Genomic DNA, 11,796 nt, shown 5'->3' on the forward strand with positions numbered 1-11,796 from the left:
TCAGTTTGTGTTTGCATTTGAGCAATTAGATACATCATCAAAAAGAACATAGGGTAATAAATAGATCCCTACAAATCAATCACAGTGTATACAAGAGAGTAGAGAAAGAAAGACAAATACATTGTGAAACTGAGCAACAATCTGGGGGCATAGTCACCTCTGGTGCAAAGAGCCAAATCTCAAATCTAGTCCACTGAGTTTGAATTCCTACTAATCACTTACCCTTTACTCTTGAGCAAGTTTCTTAACCTGTCTCAGAATCACTTTCCTTCTCTATAAAGCGAGGAAGTTAATAAATACTGGTTTTGAGTGTTAAATAATTGTTTGTAAAAGTTTAGCACAGTTACTGTTAAAAAAAAAGCTACTCAATAAAATACCGCTTTGCTTTTTAATTCAAGGTTATTCATTGTGTCTGAAGTAAAGCTGATTATGCAGTGCCCCTGATAATGATGAACTTCCCATTAAACACAAAAACAATATTGACAAAAACTATGTAGAGATACATGTGTCAACTGGAACACAAACTCTGTAAGAAGAGTAATTTGGGCTCATGCTGTATCCCCATCACTCAGAGCCCTAACAAGCACATAGTAGGGGCTCAATAAATATTTACAGTCTAAATGAAAGACTTTGCCTATGTGAAGGATCCACCAATTTGGCATTGGTACAGATACAAATTGGTGTCTGTGCTTGAGCAAAGAGCTTTCAGAGACAAATTAAGCAAGTACCTAGATTTGTCATTAAGAACTCTGCCAAGACAGGGACTAAAGGAATCCTTGGGTTGAACAGAGCAGAGGGTTGTAGGGATTATATGCCACAGAAATAACTTGCATTTACATCCCTAAAGAGACTAAGGCCAGCTGTCAGTCCTGGTTGCAACAAGAAATACCACTGCATTCTCTCTACATCAGGGCTCTGCAGTGACACATTTCTCCCTCTCTGTCTCTGTCTGTCTGTCTTTCTCTCCTCCCTCAACTTTCCTCCATCTCCTTCCCTTTCCCTTCCCTCCCTCCCCCCTTCCTTCCTTTCTTTGTTTTTCCCTTCATCCCTTCCTCTCTCCCTCCCTCCCTCCCTCCCTCCCTCCCTTCCTCCCTTCCTTCCTTCCTTCCTTCCTCCCTAATTATAGTTTCCAGAGCTATAAGTTGTTGGGGGAACCAGGAGAGTGTGGCTCCCATAGCTGCTTTGGTGTCAGTGAAACTAGGAAACAGAAGATCCAAAAAGACCCTAAAGCACACCCAGGGAGGAAGTTTTCTGCATGTAGCAATATAATATGTGTCGGTTGTCCTAAGATGCTTAACTAGACAAAACAGACTCTACCCTACAGGGTAAGGCTTCCCAACCACAAGGGGAAAAAATAGGTAAGCAAATAAATACATAAAAGAGCTAATCTGTATGCTGGCTAAAAATTTAGAGAGGTTTCATTCTGAAACATCAAGAGAACTCACGGAAACAGGCTTTATATTGTCATCTTCTGAGCCTCTATAAGGAAGGGTATTCTTTCTTAGTGTTTTAATCAGGAAAAATCTACAAAATTATGTGCCTATAATATAGTTTCTCTTCTACTAAATTTTTGTAATAAATAAAAAATAGAAAATATAATAGATTTAATCTAAGATTTATATGATCATTTAAGCTCTCCCTTAAGTACATAATTTTTAAGTTTCTTCATTTAATATACAGTCTTGATTTCTCATGTAGACGATTCCATGAAATATATACTTCCTTTAAGGACTTTAAAATAATCACTATATATTTTTTATAATATATTTATTTTATATAAATATAAATATATTTTATATAAATATATATTATTTCATAATACATAATATAGAATATATAACATATATATAAAGTATATTAATATTAAAATTAATATTATGCATTATATACAATATATAAGATAATATATATGATATAATATATAATATATGATACATATTATATTAATATATATTATATTATATATTATATATATTATATGTATATACATAATATATAATACATATTTTATATATTATATATTTTAAATTATACATAATATGTATTATATAATGTATATATAATACATAATATAGGCATAATATATGTTATATACATATATAATATTCATATACATACATATACGTATAATATATGTGTATTATATACATATAATATACATATATACATATACGTATAATATATGTATATTATATACATATAATATACATATATACATATAGTATATACATACATATATACATATATAAAATATAATCTATGTATATATATTATATGCATTAATATACATATTATGTGTATTTCATAATATATATTTGTATATTATGATATATAACATATTTTTATATATTCTATATTATATTATTAATTATATATATTTATATATATTCTATATTATGTTATGTATTAATTATATATAACATATATTAATAATTATTATATAATGACATTATATTAATATATTAAAATAATTATTATATGATTATATTAGATAATAATGATAATTAGAAAGTCAATCTTAAATAATGGAGATTAAAGATAAAAGGAAAATTAAAATCTGTCAAAACGGTCTGGTTTTTAATAATTTGTTTAAAATCCTCTTCTAAAACATTTGGTCCTGCTATTCTAGATCTTCGAATATAGGTTGATTTACAGGATGAATTTATATACATTCTTTTTTTTGAGATAATTGCAGACTTATGTGCATTTTTAAAATTAGTTTCCTATTGCTGATATTACCAACTATCACCTAACACAAACTTCCTAGTTTAAAACAACACAAAACTTATCATTCTACAGGTATGGAAATTAAAAGGTCAAAATGTATCTTGCAGGGTTTAAATTAGTCTATTCTGTCTATGATTAGTATAGCTAGCCAAGTTCTCTTCTGGTTACTACTTACATGAAATATCTTTTTCCAACCTTTCATTTTCAACCTATTTGTGTCTTTATATCTAAATTCAGTCTCTTGTAGACAGAATATATTTAGATCATTTTTTTCAATTTATTCTATTAATATCTGCTTTTTTATTAGAAAGTTTAATCCATTTACATTTGAAGTATTTACTGATAAAGAAGAGCTTACTTCTGTCATTATGCCATTTGTTTTCTGTATGTCTTATAGTGTTTTTGTCCCTCATTTCCACCATTCCTGACTACTTTTGTGGTTGATTTCTTTTGTAGTGACATGTTTTGATAACCTTATTATTTCCTTTACTGTATATTCTGTAAAATTGTTTTGGTTGCCATGGGGATTACATATAATATCCTGAAGTTATTACACTCTTATTTGAGTTGGCAGCAATAACATATTACAGTTAGAATAACTTTAAAAAAGTAGTAGTTACAGATGTTAATCTACGGTATGATGTTCTGTGGGGCTTTCTGTGAATCAAGAATACAGATGACAATTCTTTTTAATGCTCTTACACAGTGTCCATGTGCAACAAGTTATGATTCAGCTGCCTTAACTTCTGGGTGCAGGTTTCTTCCATGACTATTCATCTCTTCTACATCATATCAAAAATTTTGCATTTGAACAAATGGGGAAAACATTGTTCTTCAGGATATAGAAAAATATAATGTGATAAAACAGATCTTTTCAACCTAAAAATTGTCATAGTTTTCTCCTTCCATATGATTACATTTTGATGTCAAACACAAATTATCTCAACAAAACAGAAAGAAGAAAATGGTTGTACACTGTTTGGAGATAAATCTCTGGTTTTCTCAGAGCATTGGTTGTCTTTTGCTCAACACTATCTTTTCAAGAGTATTTGTATAGTGGAGAGCTTTAGAAGACAGAGATAGCGTCTTCCCCAGAGCAACGGATAAGCAAGCATAATGTCTAATATAATAAAGTTGACGTCTTCCTCCAAAGCGAAGGGTAGGCATGCTTAGTTCCCATAACAAATAATTCCCGTTTTTCTCCTGTAATATAATTTACTATGGGTGAAGATGCCACTTGCTGTTCTTTATTTCACTGTGGGACTGGGGGCTGGAAAAACCAGTGCAAAGCAAAGAAAAAAGCTGGTGTTCTGGCTGTCATCATTGCAGTAATAAAATCATTTGTCTCTGATACAGAACTCTTGTTTCTTCCAATAGCACCAATGAAACTGTGGCAGTTAATTTGAAAACAATGTAAAACATCAAGGCTTTCATAGGTCTTGACCCTTTTGTCAATAGAGGGTGGTGCTGAGAGAAACATGGGCTTCCTGGATAAGGAAGGATGAGCATCCAGTGGACATTTTCATGGAATTTGAGGAAAGTCCATGGGAATCAATAGAAACAATGTAACCGAATTTTATGCCAAACTGGGTAATAGTGGTTCTCCCCTTATCACCTCTTAATAAGAAAGAATGAGGAAGTGCTTAGAGCTAAACACAGGGGAATAGGTGCAAAGACAGCTGTCCTAACTTTGACCTGGTTATGTTCACCTACTCCTGGCAGGAGGACTTTATTACCAAGCTGGCAGCCAGACTCAGGCTTGTCTCTTAGTAACAATTAGTGCTAAGAACTGCCCTGTGTGGGCAGTAGGTTCAGACTTCTTCTAGACAACAGTTTCTGAAATGCATACCACACTGAGCTTTAAAAAAAAAGAAAAGAAAAAGAAAAAAAAGTTGGGGGGAGTGGAAACTATCAGTAGAAACCAAGCAAATTGTTAGAACCTTGGTTCGTGGTTTGTTGACCTGGGAAATGATGGGCCAGGTCACAATGCTTGTTAAGGAATGGCAATGCACGGGCCATCTTCAGTGCTTTCTCCAGTACATCTTACAAACCTTAGATCTATTCAGATAAGACAGCAGTAATTCTCAAAGTTTTGTTATGTTGCTTATGTTGCTGTGGGTTTCAGCTGTAAGGGAGTTTGACCATCGCAGTGTGATTTTCCTGAAACAGACACTCAGCTGTGGGAAACCATACATGAAGAAATGACTAGTCCTACTTGTTTATTTTTTATTATGATGCCTGTGCTTTAGATGTCAATCCAAAATTTATTTTCAATACCCATGTCAAGGAGTTTTTTTTCTTGTTTCATCCTAGGAGTTTTATGCTTTCAGGTCTTACATTTTAGTCTTTGATCCATTTCAAGTTCATTTATGTGAGTGGTATAAGATAGGGTCTAATTCCATTCTTTTGCATGTGAATATCCAATTTTACCAGCACCGTTTTATTAAAGAGGCTGCCTTTTCTCCACTGAGCATTCTTGGATCCCTTGCCAAATACTAGCTGACCTTAAATGCATGGGCTTATTTCTGCACTCTTGATTCTGTTCCATTGATCTATGTGTCTAGTTTTATGTCAGTACCATATCGTCTTGATTACTATAGCTGTATAATATAGCTTGGAATCAGAAAGTGTGGTACTGCCAGCTTTGTTCTTCTTTCTCAGGATTGCTTTGACTATTTGGGCTTGTCAAGTAGTTCTGAGCTCCTTGAATCTTAAGATGCGAAGGGAAGTAAAAAGACAGTTCTCAAATTCCTCACTCCATCTGTCCTTCAGCTTAAAGTCTATTTCAGTGTTTACAAATTCCAGGCTTCTTCCCCTCAAAGGCATTCTGGTCTAGCCAGAGGCAGCCAGAGGCAATGGAAACCACATGCAGTTTGATTTCATCCTGATAGGTTGAGATCCCAGCTCTGACCTCACTGGCTACCTAAATGCTCACATGGCTCAATTGTTTTACTAGAAATGAACAACGAACAACAACACAAGTATAAGTAAGCATTTAAGTATTATTTTATTTTATTTTATTTGTTTAACATGAAGGCAGCTACTTTATTTTGAACAAGAAAGTGGCATAATCAAGCAAGGGTCCCCCTAACATGCCAGCTCGTCCCCCACGGCACCTCCACCCAGCTTCCTCCGTGTTTTGGGAGAAAAGCATCTTCTCTCTGCCCAGTCCTGTCATCCACTGTCACTCCTCTGCACAAAGCAGGCATGGCCTCGCCTAGTATCCGCTTAAAGTCCAAGAATCGGGTCCAGATGGGGGCAGCCAAGTGGCTGCGTTTAGGGAGCTGAAACTCACCAAGTCACAGCTGAAGCCACGAGCTGACACAGGGCCACTGACCACTGATCCTGAATGGGAGAAAATGAGCGGATTTGCCCAGATTTCCACAGGTGCTTCCATGTACAAACCGGTTCTATAGCTACTTCCATTAAAATGTATTCTGATCAAATCTTGCAGAGGAAAGCTCACCTAGCCTCAAGTCTACAACACAAAAGCAAGGAGAATACGACAGATTTTCTGCTGCCATCACGTCCGGGACCTTCACAAGGAGGGTCAGGGTGTGCGATGCCCCAGGGCGCCGCTAGGCCGTCTGCGCTAGAAACTCCAGGTGCTGCCCAGGGGCCTCGAAGTGGTCAGCCAGCCGGTTGAACGCGGTCCACACAGGGTCTCCCACAAACAGCCGCATGGCCTTCAGGCAGTTCTTCTCGTCAAGCATGAAGCGGTGGTATATCCCGGCGAGGAGAGAGATCATGTCTCCTTTCTCCCCGAAGATCCGGATCCACCTGTCCTCTTTATTCCTCACGTCGAGGTACCCACTGGCGTCCAGGATGTAGCGAATCTCGTCATCCAGGTGTAAATGCTCCTCGTAAAACATCTTCATCTTTTCTTCATAGTTTGGTAGTTTGTCTTTGCATATGGTTATTATGTCCATCCAGGAGTAGTTTCTCGCTTTTCGGATCTTTTCTAATTCTGGATCATTCTCATATTTGTCAGCATCCAGCTTCTAGTGAAGGACCCCGAGCCTGCGCAGCTGCTCCAGGTCGACGGGGTGCGCGGGCTGCGCGTGGTAGAGCCACCGCGGGTTGTCGGCTGACTCAACCAAGTACCAGGACTGCACCATGGCCGGGCCGGGGATGCCGCGCCTGACCCTGGACCTGCTCAGGCCGGTCTGACCCCGGGACCCGCGCGGGCCCCCCAAACCCAACGTACTATTTCAATATTATGTGAACAATAGCTAATAATAGTAAGCCTAAGTATTTATTGATTTTATGTGTGAAGTACTGTGTCAAGCATGCGTTGCACCTTAGGAGATCAGTAGACTATTTCCTCAATTTTGTACTTTAATCATTTAAGTAACTTTTCTAAGGTAAGAGGATAATTTTGGGGGCACAGTATGGACTTGAGTTCCGGGTCCGTCGGCACGTGGAGGACCTCTGTGCCCTGCCTCTCACAGGGCATTTGACGCAGGTGTTTGAGACATGGCATCTTCATCTCCTTCCTGCCCTTCAAGATGCTTTGACTTAACTCTGAAATACCTCAGATCAGAAGAACATTATATTATGCTACTTTTTTCACAGTATTATCTGAACAGAAAAATGAGATATTATGTCCAAGTCTGTAAAGGTGTCTGATTTTTTTTTTTTTTTTAATTTTCTCTTAAGGAAAGTATTGTTTTTGTTGTCTATTGCCCATATACATGGATCCAATAACACTATCCTTTCAGAAGATACTTATATTTTCTGATAAAATAATGTTCTTCCCTATGATTCAAAAAACACTGAATAATATTGATGGTTATCTCTCATATTACCTATTAACCCTAAGTAAGATAAACTTATACGTTGGCAAAAGCCATAGACTTCACAGTAAGCATACAGAACTGAGAAATATCCTCTTTGAATTGAAAACATGGTTCTCTCTTTAACTCTGTGTGTGCGTGAATGTGTGTGTGTGTAAATTTAATGAACTGAAAACACGCTCCCATCCTAGACGTGCTCCCTTAGCCTTTTGTAGGTCCTGTGTTGGTGTCTTTTATTATTCATTTAACATAACATGGGTTATCTTCCCTGTGAGCACAGGCTTTAAAGCACTGCACTGAACCTTGACATGTTGGCACTGACACATGAGTTGTGCCTCAAAATGTCCAGTAACAGAGAAATGTGCCCAAATATCTCAAGGACATCACATCAAGAAGGTTAAGTGATTCTTTTTTGTTAGTTTTGGAAGAGAAGAATGTAATGAACAAAGACGTTCAAAACATTAAAGAGTCAAGGAATTTCTAGGAGAAGGTGCTAGAGGAACTAAACCATGCAACATGACACTATGCTTTAGAACATAAAGCCCAGCACCCAGTCAGGCAGGTGGGGGAAATTTGGTTGGGGCCCTCCAGAAAATTCAGAGGTTGTCCCTGCCCCACGAATAAACAGCTTCACTTTTTTACATTCCTGGAGAATAGCCATGGGTTTCTAGCACAGTTTGGCAGCTAAGAACAGTACAAAAAGGATTCATTTTCACAAGTCCACTTGGATTGTTTTCAGCATCAGTGATTTCTGCAATCCTGTGGAATCCTAATGCTGATTCCAAAGCAGTTATGCAGGTATCTAGGATGAATTTCCTCCAAGGGAGGGAGTTACTGAGAGATATGAGATACACGTCATTTTTCCTTAATTTCTCATATACATGCATATACTAATCCTTTAGTGAATGCATTTGCAGTGTTAATAATAAAGGGAATACAAAAATGAGGTTAATAGGATGGAATTTTTAAGGTGTGTTGTTTTGTAAAAAGGAAGTGCATTCAAACAGGGGACTGCTATTTTATACTCCCTTTGGTTCATAATGGTCACTCACTGACTTATTTCCTCCCAGGTTTCTTCTGATATCAAACTGAAGCCACAAGGACACCACTTCACTGGTCGATGAGAATTCTCTCTTATTAGTTGTGTGTGCTTAGATGTGTATAATTACCTACTCCTTATCATAATAATATCAATTTGGGAAATTTTATGGGAAACTTTACTAAGAAAATGAAGAGCGACTTTGATACTCAAACTTCCTGGTCTAAGAGCATATCCTAAGTAATCAGATAAATGCACAAATATGTGTTTGGAATGTCTAACTCAAGAATGGTAAATGGATAAAATGAAATGCTAAATAGGCATAAAATACAACTGTATGCAACAATACTTACAGGAAATGAATCAACAAGGTACTGAAAGGTAAGAAAGGTAGTCTATAAATTATTATGTATTGAGTCTTTATAATTGTTAAAATTATGTATGTATATCCATATATAGTGATAGAGATTGAAAAAAATACCCACCAAAATGTTAAGACTTAGTAATAGAATTATGGATGATTTTTAAAAGTTCTCCATTACACATTTAATGTACTGTTGGAATTATAATAAGAATAGTTTAGTTTTGTAATCAAAAAATTAGAACTATTTTCATTTTTCAAAGCCAAAAAATAAAGAAAATAAAAGTAAAGAAAATAGGTATAAAAAGATAACGACTGAGTAAAAATTATTATCTTTAGAGTCAAAGACATCAAAATCTCTTCTCAGGTTGAACTAGTAACCACAGAAATTGATGGCATTTCCACGGTGTTTCTGGTACTATATAAAGTACTTGTACAAGGATGAATTGAAATTGTGTATTGTAATGGGTTTTCTAACATCCAAAACTTGGGAAACAGAACATTGTTCCCTTCTTTACCCGCCATGTGGGATCCTGATCTGTACTTTTAAGACTGAAAACCTCTCACTATGGTGATGACCAGTCTCCTCACCTCCTCCCAAGTCCAGATGACAATTCTGGGTCTTCTGGCCTTTCCTGATTACCCCTGTTCCTATTATCTTTGGAGACAAACTTTCATAATCACCCTAAGCGGTCCCCGCTTGAACTTGATGTCAGATTTGACCATGACTTCCAATGTATCTAAGAACTCAGAGGGTCTTGAGCGCAAGCATGTGAAACAAGAACTTAGAAGAAGGTTTCCAAAAGGACTGGAGCTTTCCAGAGAATCAGGAGCAAAAGTAAAAGTAAAATTCCAAAGTGAGGATCAGTTATGCACATATTTAATCATAATTGTGGGCCATTTTCCAGGGTCTGGAGAACAGACGCTCTCTAAGGGAAATTTGAAGGGAAATTTTTCTGATGATATTTGGATCCATTGGCTAATTATTAAAATTTTTTTTTAAAAAAAACTCTAACTTTCTAGTTTGCCTCAGATCCCTACCTGCAGCTTCCAGGGAGAATCAACTGGTCCTCATCAAGTGATAAGTGTGAGAATAAGGAAAGGGTCATGTGATGATCTTAATTAACTGCCTTGATTGGGAGAGTCCCCCAGATAAGCTCAGAAACCCCTGGAAATGTTGAAGCAGGGCTGCAGAGCAGGGCAGGCACTTGTCAGTCAAATATTCAGCAGCCATCAGAGAGAAGCTGGTTCCCTTGGCCATGCATATAGGACTAAAATATGCCTCCCGTTTATTCTATTCTAGCTCAAATGGAGGATTGCAAAGTGAAAAGCCCTCCCAACATTAGATATTTAGAGGAAATGTCAGTGTCACAGAGGATTGTCAAACTCATTACTTCACTTTAAATGATCAAAATTACTAATGTCTAGAACTTTGATAATTCATTCTATACAGAGTTAAAAATAAAGAAAATATACAATATCTAAATTACAGAAGGAAGCTTTATTTTAAATCCCAATGCTTAATAAAATAATATTTTGGCTTTCCCTACCATTTTAATATGTTTATCTCAGTAGCCTATTAAAACGTCTTTGGAAGCTCTTTACCTGTGGTGCATATTTATACTTCAATACTATCTTCACATTTCACATGTGCAAATTAGAACAGGTACAAGAATTGTAGATTAGAATGTCAAATGGGCTAGTGATAATATCCTATATGGTGCTTTGTCTCTGTTAATATCTTAGTTACTTATGCAAAATAAAGCTCTGAAATACGCAAAGTAGCATAAGTGCTTCTTTAGCTTTAGTGTGTGTGAGAACCAACAAGGAAGCATGTTTTCTAGGCTGCACTCTGAGATGCTCAATTGACAAATCTACATGAAGTTCCTGCAATCTGCAATTGTAGCAGCACCTTTAGGTAATTCTAAGATGGGAATTCAGAAACCAAAGTTTGAGAAATGTTGCTATATAGATTGAAATATGATTCCTTTCTTGAATGTATCCACAAAGAAACTTTTATTAAAATGACATGTAACATTCTTTCTTCATCGTTTGTCTCTTCTTTTTGTTTAGGTACATATTATGAGCAAGGCATTGTGTGGGACCCTGGAAGAAATACAAGGAGAAAGTCTTAACTATCTAAATTACTCTGTGTAATTTATAAGTTAGTGCACACTATAAGGTTTTATGGGTACAATGAGTTATAGAATCAGTACCATGGAGATTTAGAGATTGGTTAATTCCACTTGATTAGGAAACAATGGCTCCCTGGAAGAAAGAACACCAGATGAGACCTTCATTCACGGAGGTTGCATTAAATTTTGTGGAAGAGATAAAGTAGATGAAGAAGAATGCAGAGACTGAAATTTCAGGGTGGGTGTGGGAATTGGATGTGGTCAATTGTGCCAAAGTTATATTTAGAGAGTGGGTTTAACTGTGATTTGTGACAAGTGTCTAAAAGAACTTTAAATGCAATATTCAGGAATATAAAATTTATAGCTTAGAAAGTGCGGAAATATCAGATATTTCTTAGCAGGAAGGTGAAAGATTGCATGTTGTGAGAAGATTTCTCATGTGAGAAGAAGATTTCTCACGGGTGTGTAGGAGGGATTAGAAAATGGAAAGACTAGAGATCACAAGTGGAAAGGGGCTGGTGGCAGCAGTAAGTGTGGGGATATAAAAGGGAAAATAAACATCATCGGTATTCAATTCTAAAGCAGAGTTGAGGCATGCTGTGACTGATTGAATGTGAAAAACATGCAAATTTGGGAATTAAGATATACTCTAAAGTTTCTATCTTAAGTTTTAGAAAAGATGTGTATGCCATTAATCTAGATAAGGGAGCATTAGGGGGATTTGGAGGCATGATGACA

General features: G+C 36.3%; 1 pseudogene; it reads right to left on the reverse strand.

The window, feature by feature from the left end:
- Positions 1-6,305: 6,305 nt before the first annotated feature.
- LOC132371624 (acireductone dioxygenase-like) lies at positions 6,306-6,845 on the reverse strand (annotated as a pseudogene).
- Positions 6,846-11,796: the final 4,951 nt, after the last annotated feature.

This window comes from Balaenoptera ricei, chromosome 9 (assembly GCF_028023285.1).
Source record: "Balaenoptera ricei isolate mBalRic1 chromosome 9, mBalRic1.hap2, whole genome shotgun sequence".
NCBI classification, from domain to species: Eukaryota; Metazoa; Chordata; class Mammalia; order Artiodactyla; family Balaenopteridae; genus Balaenoptera; species Balaenoptera ricei.